The sequence below is a fragment of the Otolemur garnettii genome, unplaced genomic scaffold, assembly GCF_000181295.1.
Source record: "Otolemur garnettii isolate 467f Iridium unplaced genomic scaffold, OtoGar3 scaffold00004, whole genome shotgun sequence".
Classification (NCBI taxonomy): Eukaryota; Metazoa; Chordata; class Mammalia; order Primates; family Galagidae; genus Otolemur; species Otolemur garnettii.
In genome coordinates, this window is record NW_003852399.1 from 7,875,723 (window position 1) to 7,883,654 (window position 7,932).

General features: G+C 38.5%; 1 pseudogene; it reads left to right on the top strand.

Moving 5' to 3' along the window:
* The first annotated feature begins 5,781 nt into the window (after positions 1 to 5,781).
* LOC100964825 lies at positions 5,782 to 6,622 on the top strand (annotated as a pseudogene).
* Positions 6,623 to 7,932: the final 1,310 nt, after the last annotated feature.

Below are 7,932 nucleotides of genomic sequence, written 5' to 3' on the forward strand. Positions count from 1 at the left end.
GCAATCTTCGGTGATCCTTGACTTTTGGAAGCATTGTGCCGATCTTTGCATTCATCTTCACATAGCGTTCTCCTTATGTATGTGTCTGAGTCCAGATTTCCCATCTCTATCAGGACACCTGGCATACTGAATTAAGCTTCAACCTAATGATCTCATTTTAGTTAATTCTATCTGTGATAACCCTACTTCCAAATAGGGTCACATTCTAAGGTATTGGTGGTTAGGACTTCAACATGGAAATTGGGCGGTGGGGGGTCACCATTCAATCTATGAAGTTTCCTATGTTCATAAGAAATTCAAGCTAAAAGTTGAAGCATTGTTATTTTAGAAGTGATATTTATTGGCATTAGAGGCTAATTTTTGTTGTCATATATACATGTAAGCAAATGGCTAACATTTGGTTAGAGTCAGGTGGTCGAACCAAAGTTGCTAATTATCAGTTACTGCTGGTATTCATCTACGCGAAAACTCCACCATAAAGTGAATCCAAGGAAGAAAGACTCTTCAGTTACACTAAACTTTATAAACTTCAAACGAGTGGTAGGGTTCTTTCTGGATTTAGAAGATATTTCCCTTTCTTGTCTTTTCCTTTACAGCTTTTTCACCACAATTACTTGTCTTCTGCCACTTCTCTTGAATTGGACCTCCACTTCTCCAGAGTTTGGACCCTCTTGAAATATAAAATGCTTACAAAAGAATGACACAGAGGTCTTATTAATAGAGAAGAGAATGAAAAACAATGGTGTATATTCTGTAGACGAGGCTGTCCAGGATGAATGGTTAGGAAATGGCATCACTTGGAAATAGAGACTCATCTGAGAAATCAATTTCTACCCAGAATAAGATTTTGGACATACACTAGAAATCCAACTGAAAATCACTTGGGATATCCCAGGTTTTCCTTTCCTCCTATGACTCTGAACTCTAAAGAAGTCTCTCTAGTTTAACCGGAGAACAAAGCAAACCTTGAGTTTAGATGGGAACATGGAAGGAGGGATAATTTTTTTTTTTCACAATGGCGCAACCCTTAGAGAGTCATCAGGCAAGTCCTTTCTTAGACTAACAGAAATTGTGCAGATGTGGTTGGCGGACCAGGGACACTCGTGATTTGTGTATATAAGACAGGAAAGGAGTTCCTTTGGGGAACAATTCTTAATTGGTGGATGGGAACGGATATGAAACATAGCCTCCTCTTGATTCAGAAAATGGCAACAAGTAAAGAATGGTCAGTATCCAAGGTCTTTTAAAAAGCTATAACTTTAAACGTTAGACATAGGCTATATCCTTACTGCATCTGATCTAAAGAGTTTCAGGTTCAATTAAAATTTATTGCAGCTCTTTTCTTAGCTTCTCTTCATGTGCCTTTCTATATATTAGCATGTTTAAATCTTAGGCACTCCCATGAGATAATTACTTTAAGACCTATTTGGCTGATGGGGTGATTAAGCCTCAAAAAATCTGTATAACTTTCAGTAATGGAAAGTAGAAAATTTATTGCCTTCAATTAGTTAGGACAAGTTCTTTCAGGGAGAGACTTATTTTAGATGAGACTATGATTTGCTTAAGTCACCTTGGAGTGGTGGACTGGGCTTCTAGGATATGAATATGGGCAGAATCTTCTGCAGACTGTGGATGAATATTTTCAAGTTAAGGATGCCAGAGGGAGGCAATGTCAGAGAGATTTGGAGTCTTAAAGAAAACCTCAGCCACAAGTCCTTCTTTGGGTTCCCCTCCTCGATCCAGGTTTTAGAAATTTATTAAACACTTAAAATTCTTGAGGTGAAATATATATTTTACTTTGAATGGGAGGCAGTCTAGGCTTTGCCTTGTTAAACAATTTAATAAAAGGATAAAATCATGATTTGTGAAAAAATGAAATGAGCTTGTAACAAAGATTTTATAATTCCTTAATTAATGAGCAAACAAACAAGATGTTAAAAGGAATTCAAAGGAAAATTCAAAATGCACCCAAACTATAAAAGCAACTAGGAATATAGAAATTACTTTATGAGCCTATGCAAAATTGTCTTCTTGCAGAAAGGAGGAGGGAGTCAACTGCACCTCCACTGGTCAAAATGCATTTGTGTTTCTATGAATAGGTACATTTGTATTATGACTTTTTCCTATACCTTATAAAAAAGCCAAAGAGAGCATGGATCTCCCAGAGCGTGCCTTAAACAGGACACCCAGTGATCATTTTGCCCATTTCAAAATCTTCCACAGCTTTTCCTGACCCCACTGGTCATACCTACTGGTATGAGCAGCATAACAGACTTGAAGCTGAGAAGCTGAGTCAAAGAGAACCACGAGGAAGGCAGCAGCTGGGAATCTATAAATGTCACAGGAGGGCTTTGGACTTTGGCAAGAAGGTGGGATTGGGGTTCAGGCCAAATTTAACTCAATGGACATATGGTTTGCATTTCGTGGTCCTTAGAATGGTAAGTAGGAAATTGGGATGGAAACCCCAATTTTTCGCCTTCCAAGTCAACTTCAATTTTCACTTCACTCTACTATATCAAAATATAAATAAGAACTTCCTTTGCATTGAGGTCAAATAATTGTTGAATAATAGTAAAATGAATATATTCTGCATAGACAGAAAGCAGTGAAAGCTGAATGACCCTGGTAGTTTTCATGTACTCATATGGGTAGGTAAATGTTGTGAGTTGAATTGTGTCTCCCAAAAAGACATGTACAATTTTAGTACAGGTGCTACTGAAGTGAGCACATAAAAAGATTTGTTCAAATCCTAAATCCCAGTACCTATATGTTTGGACTTATTCAGAAATAGGGTCTTTCCAGATGTAACCAAGTTAAGAGGAGGTCATACTTGATTAAGATGGGCCCTAATCCAGGGTGATGGTATGTTTAAACAGAAAAGGAGAGGGAGGTTTCAACATGGAAACACAGAGAAAGAGACACATGCAAGAGGGAAGAAGGTCATGCGAAGATAGAGACAGAAATTGGAATGATGTACCTGTAAGCTAAGAACTCAAAAAATTGTTGGCAGCCATCATCAGCTAGAGAAATGCAAGGAACGATTCTTCTGTAGAGTCTCCTGAGATAGATGGCCCTGTGAACACCTTAACTGCAGACTTCAACTTTCCAGAACCCTGACAGAATAAATTTCTGTTACTTTAAGCTACCTTCTTAGTGATATTTTATTATAGCAGCCCAAAAAACTAATACCGACTATTTCACTAGAGGAGGTGTTATCTTTCCATTCTTTTCCAAAAATAATTTAAAGAAGTTTATATTGATACATAAAATACACAAAGGATAGACCAATTTAAAGTAGGGGATAAGACTGACACACACAAAAAAGCAAAGAGGGGAGGCACCTGTGGCTCTAAGGAGTAGGGTGCTGGCCCCATATACCAGAGGTGGTGGGTTCAAACCCACCCCTAGCCAATTAAAAAAAAAAAGGCAAGGAAAACTAATTGTAGAGACTCTTTCTTATCTTACAATAAAAGTAAGATAATATTATTTTGCCACTTTTGTTCCCAGGTAAGAAACCCCTATTGGAAAGTGCAACAGGAAGGAGATTCCTCAGTGACTGTGATAACAGAGTTACCTGACTGTTCTGAAGAACCGAGACTTCTTTTAGTAACTCTTTTCAAGTGGCGTGTAGCAACCAAAATATTTTCAGAAGGCATGCAAATACTGACTCCATCAATTTTCTGGTTTTAGTTCACTAAGTCAAAGTAGAACAAAGGCCACCGTAGCAGCCCTTTTTGCTTTAAGGGAGATATCTTGCATGTAAACCTAAGCATGTTATTAGTTCAATAGTGAAATTTCTTAAAGGCATGTAAGCAGTGGTTGAGCAATCAGTCTGTTACAGATGTTGCACTGAAGTTGGGTTCCACACTGGTGGAACTGTCAGACCAGGTAGCCACTCAGGTCCCTTTGGATTTGGATATTCCTTGGTTCATTGCTTCTTCTTGGCTCACTCAATGATGCGGGGCTCAAACATCATAGATTTCAGATAACCTATTTGCAAATTGAGAAGGTTAATGCACAAATAGGCATGGTCAATCAGGTTTTGTCTATCTTACATAATCTTGGAAATAAGATTTCTAATTTCTCTTGAAAAAAATCATAGTTTTTCTGGACAGATGCATGGTACTATCAGCTGGAGGTGAACAGCATCTGTAGCTTGAAATGGAAATAAATTCTCCTGGCTACCACTGTCCTATTTCCCTAATGTCTTATAATTCTTATTATGTAACTTGTGTGCTTCACGTTGCTTAATACATAGTATGGGTCTACATCTCCATCCTCTGTGGTTTTCATAAAATCACAATAAAAAATTTCTTCGGGTAGTTATACGCAGAAAACGTCATGGTTGATGATTTGAATGCAGCGTTTGGTTCCCAGAGTGGAGAGATAAGGAAATGTAATCCCACAGAGAAGGCTACTTGAATGCAGGCTATTGCCTTCTGGAAAGTGCTCTTTTCCTTCCAGGGGCTCAGTATGTATTTGTGTTGATTTAAGCTTTGGATTTGTCCACACAGTCCCCCATGGTTTTTATGCCTTCACCTCCCCCTTCATTTATAGTTTCCCCATTTGACATTTTTCATGTCTGTGTCACTAATTAGTTAACACATTTGCTCTGCATGGAGAATTATAAAGACCATATTCCCTTACATCTTTTCTTTGGAGGTACAGCTCAGGAAACCTCAAAAGATTGAAATCAATTCTGGGGGGCAAATTACATGAAAAAGGGATTCCAAGAATACAAGCTCCTGGAGAAGTTTTATTTCTTCCAGATCACCTGGAACTCAAACAAAGTGAAACTAGCAATTTTATCCAGGTTTCAACAAACCTGATTGCTGTGTTTAGCCATAAACCAGAACAATGAAGTATACACAACTCTTTTATGACCTATTTATTCACTGGTTCAAGCCATCTGTTTGATATTATGTGTTTGAATTTTGAGAGAGCAATAAAAGCCAAACAAAATTGAGGAAATTAATTCACCTTAAGAAAATGAGCTTGCCAAATTATTCCAGAAAAAATATTCAGTCATGGGTAAATTATGTTTCTTATCCACCTAGGGCATACAGTCTCTGCTATTCATGGTCCTTTGTCAAGAATAGATAGGCTGGCATTGCCTGTGAGCATGTTGGACATTGTTAGCAGCTTCTTGGCCTTTTAAAACTTACACTGAGAGAGAGTTGGCTTGTTTTAGTGTAAGTAAGAAGATCATTGATTGGAGCCAACATGTGGAAAGCAAAACTATTATGTTTTGATTTAATGAAGGCTCTCATTATTCTCTCGAGACTCTCTCTGCTCTTGTTGGAAACAAGATGTTCTCTGCTATCATGGCTAATTATCATATCCAGCACAGGCTAAATCTCTACCTCAAACAGCTGCTCAGTCCACCTGGATGTCCAGCAGTATATCCTGTACCTTGCTGGCTTTCTACTGAAAAGAAGCCTAAGATCTGCCTTGGGGACTCTGAGTAAAGTGAGAGCAGAGAGCTAGTCTTGATCCAAGCTCATAGATGGACACTGCTGTCTTGCTGGCGTGGGACTATTCATTCTTATGGATTTCCTTCCCAGCATCCTTCCCACTTTTGCCAGGTTGGACTCTGGATACTAATTCCAGGTTCTTCATTAACTTTTTCATCCTGTGCCTGTTGTCAACCTCGAGCAGTACTTGTCTTCTTCATGTAGAATCTGGGAGTAGGAGATTCAGAATCGAATCTCTTCTCCCTCTCCACTCCTGTGAGATATTTTTGATCTTCAGCTACATTTTTTGGCTTTGTGAGGAACCTTATCATCAAACAGAATGGCTACCAATGTTATCAACAAGACAGACCCTGGCTCCATGTCCAGTCTCGTGTATTCACTGGGAATCTCAACACTCTTGTGGTCAAGAAGTCTGATGTGGAGACAATCTTCTTGGAATATGGAAAAATTGTGGGTGGCTCTGTTCACAAGGGCTTTGCCTTTGTTCAGTATGTTAATGAGAGAAATGCCTGGGCTGCAGGAGAGGATGGGAGAATGATTGCTGGCCAAGTTTTAGATATTAATCTGGCTGCAGAGCCAAAAGAGAATTGAGGAAAATCAAGTGTGAAATGATGTGCAGTGGAGATACACAGCTCCTCTTTGACAGTGAGATTATTATGATTGATGTACAGTTACCCAGTGTGGGTTCCTCTCCTTCTTCCTAATGCTCAGACATGGTGCCCTCAAAACTCCAATGTGTACCAGGAAATACCTCATGAAGGCAAAAGTGGCTTCTTTCAAGATTGGAAAGTTGAAAGGAGATGACCTTCAGACCATTAAGAAGGGATTGACCCAGATAAAAAAAAAGTGGATTGTCTACTGGAAAACCTGAACAAATCTGGAAAGGAGCAGAGCAAACAAGCAGTGGTAGAGCTGAAGAATAATAAGTCAGAAGAGGAGCAGAGCAGCAGCTCTCTGAAGAAGGATGAGACTAACGTGAAGATGGAGTCTGAGGGGGGTGCAGATGACTCTGCTGAGGAGGGGGACCTACTGGATGATGATAAGGACAATCAGGGGGATGACCAGCTGGAGTTGATGAAAGATGATGAAAAAGAGGTGAGGAAGGAAAGGATGACAGAGATAGTGCCAGTGGCAAGGATGACTCATAGTGGGATTTAGAAATCCTATTCCATTATTTCTTTACCTAGGTGCTTGTCTAAGTCAAAATTTTCACCAGATCCTCTCTCTCTAGTATCTTCAGCAGATGCTCACTGTTGTCCCCAAACTTGTCCTTCCCATGTTCATTAATTCATATTGCCCTCACCCTAGTTCCATTTTCATTTCCTTGGATGCTCCTAGTAGTTTAGGTAAATCCTCCTCTATAATGTTTTGCTTTTAATTTTGATACTTCTTTATGACTTAGCAATAAAAAAGATGTATGTTTTTTGAAAAACAAATTTTTTTTTTTCATTCTGCCCCTTTCATTCTGGCTCTCTTGAAATTAATCTTGAGTAGGCCTGGAATTACTTCCTTTTTACTTCTACCTTAGGTTGACATTGATTTAACTCTGTTTACTTGTTAGCCTCAGTAGCTGATATTCTCTTTTGTTCAGGAACTTTCTTATCCTCTGTTTAGTTCCTTGTTATAGATATAGCTTTTTTCTAGATAAACATACTGGATGCCATATATGTCCAAAGGCTCAATTTGGGGATTTTGCTATTATTGGCTTGTACCAGCCATCAGCTACCCACATTGAGAACTCCTATACTGTGTTGATGAAGTGGATGGTGTGGAATCATGCGAAGATCCCACGGCAGGTGTTAGAATTAACTGGTTATCATTTGTTATGTGTCATTGGGAAAGACAATTTGTTTCTCTGTCTTCCATGTCATTTATACAATAAAGGAGAATGAAAATCACTGATTTTTTATTTTTTTAGGCTATTCTATGTGTTTGTGAAATAAAACCTTAAGGGAAAGTAGAGATGCTTTGCTCAAAGTCTTGCCCACATATATCGTTGTTTCTACCCTGAGGACATTCCCAGACATGTCTCCGTGAATCTCCTTGGGCCTCATGGAGAATAAATTTCAAACATAGATTATCTGTAGAGTTCATGCTGATTCTGTTAAATCAGTGATTCAAGGTAGAGCGTTCTCATTCTCCCTCTCCCTCCACACTCAGGAGCTTAAAGGTTAGGTTAAAAAAAGTCAGTAAACCAACTGCTGATAAATAATGATTTGAATAATTTTAAAAATGTGTTTGACTGCTCTTCCAATAAGCTGTAGATCAGCGTGTATACTATGTATGCCTTACACACAAGAAATAAATAGGTGGTATACTCAAGTGAACAAATATTGAACAATGTCAATATATACCACTGGAACTCAGTTTGAGAGATAGAGAGATTTTGTCATCTCACATATATAATATGAGGTCAATGAAAGATATTTTACTTATAGCAATAGCAACCATTTTTATG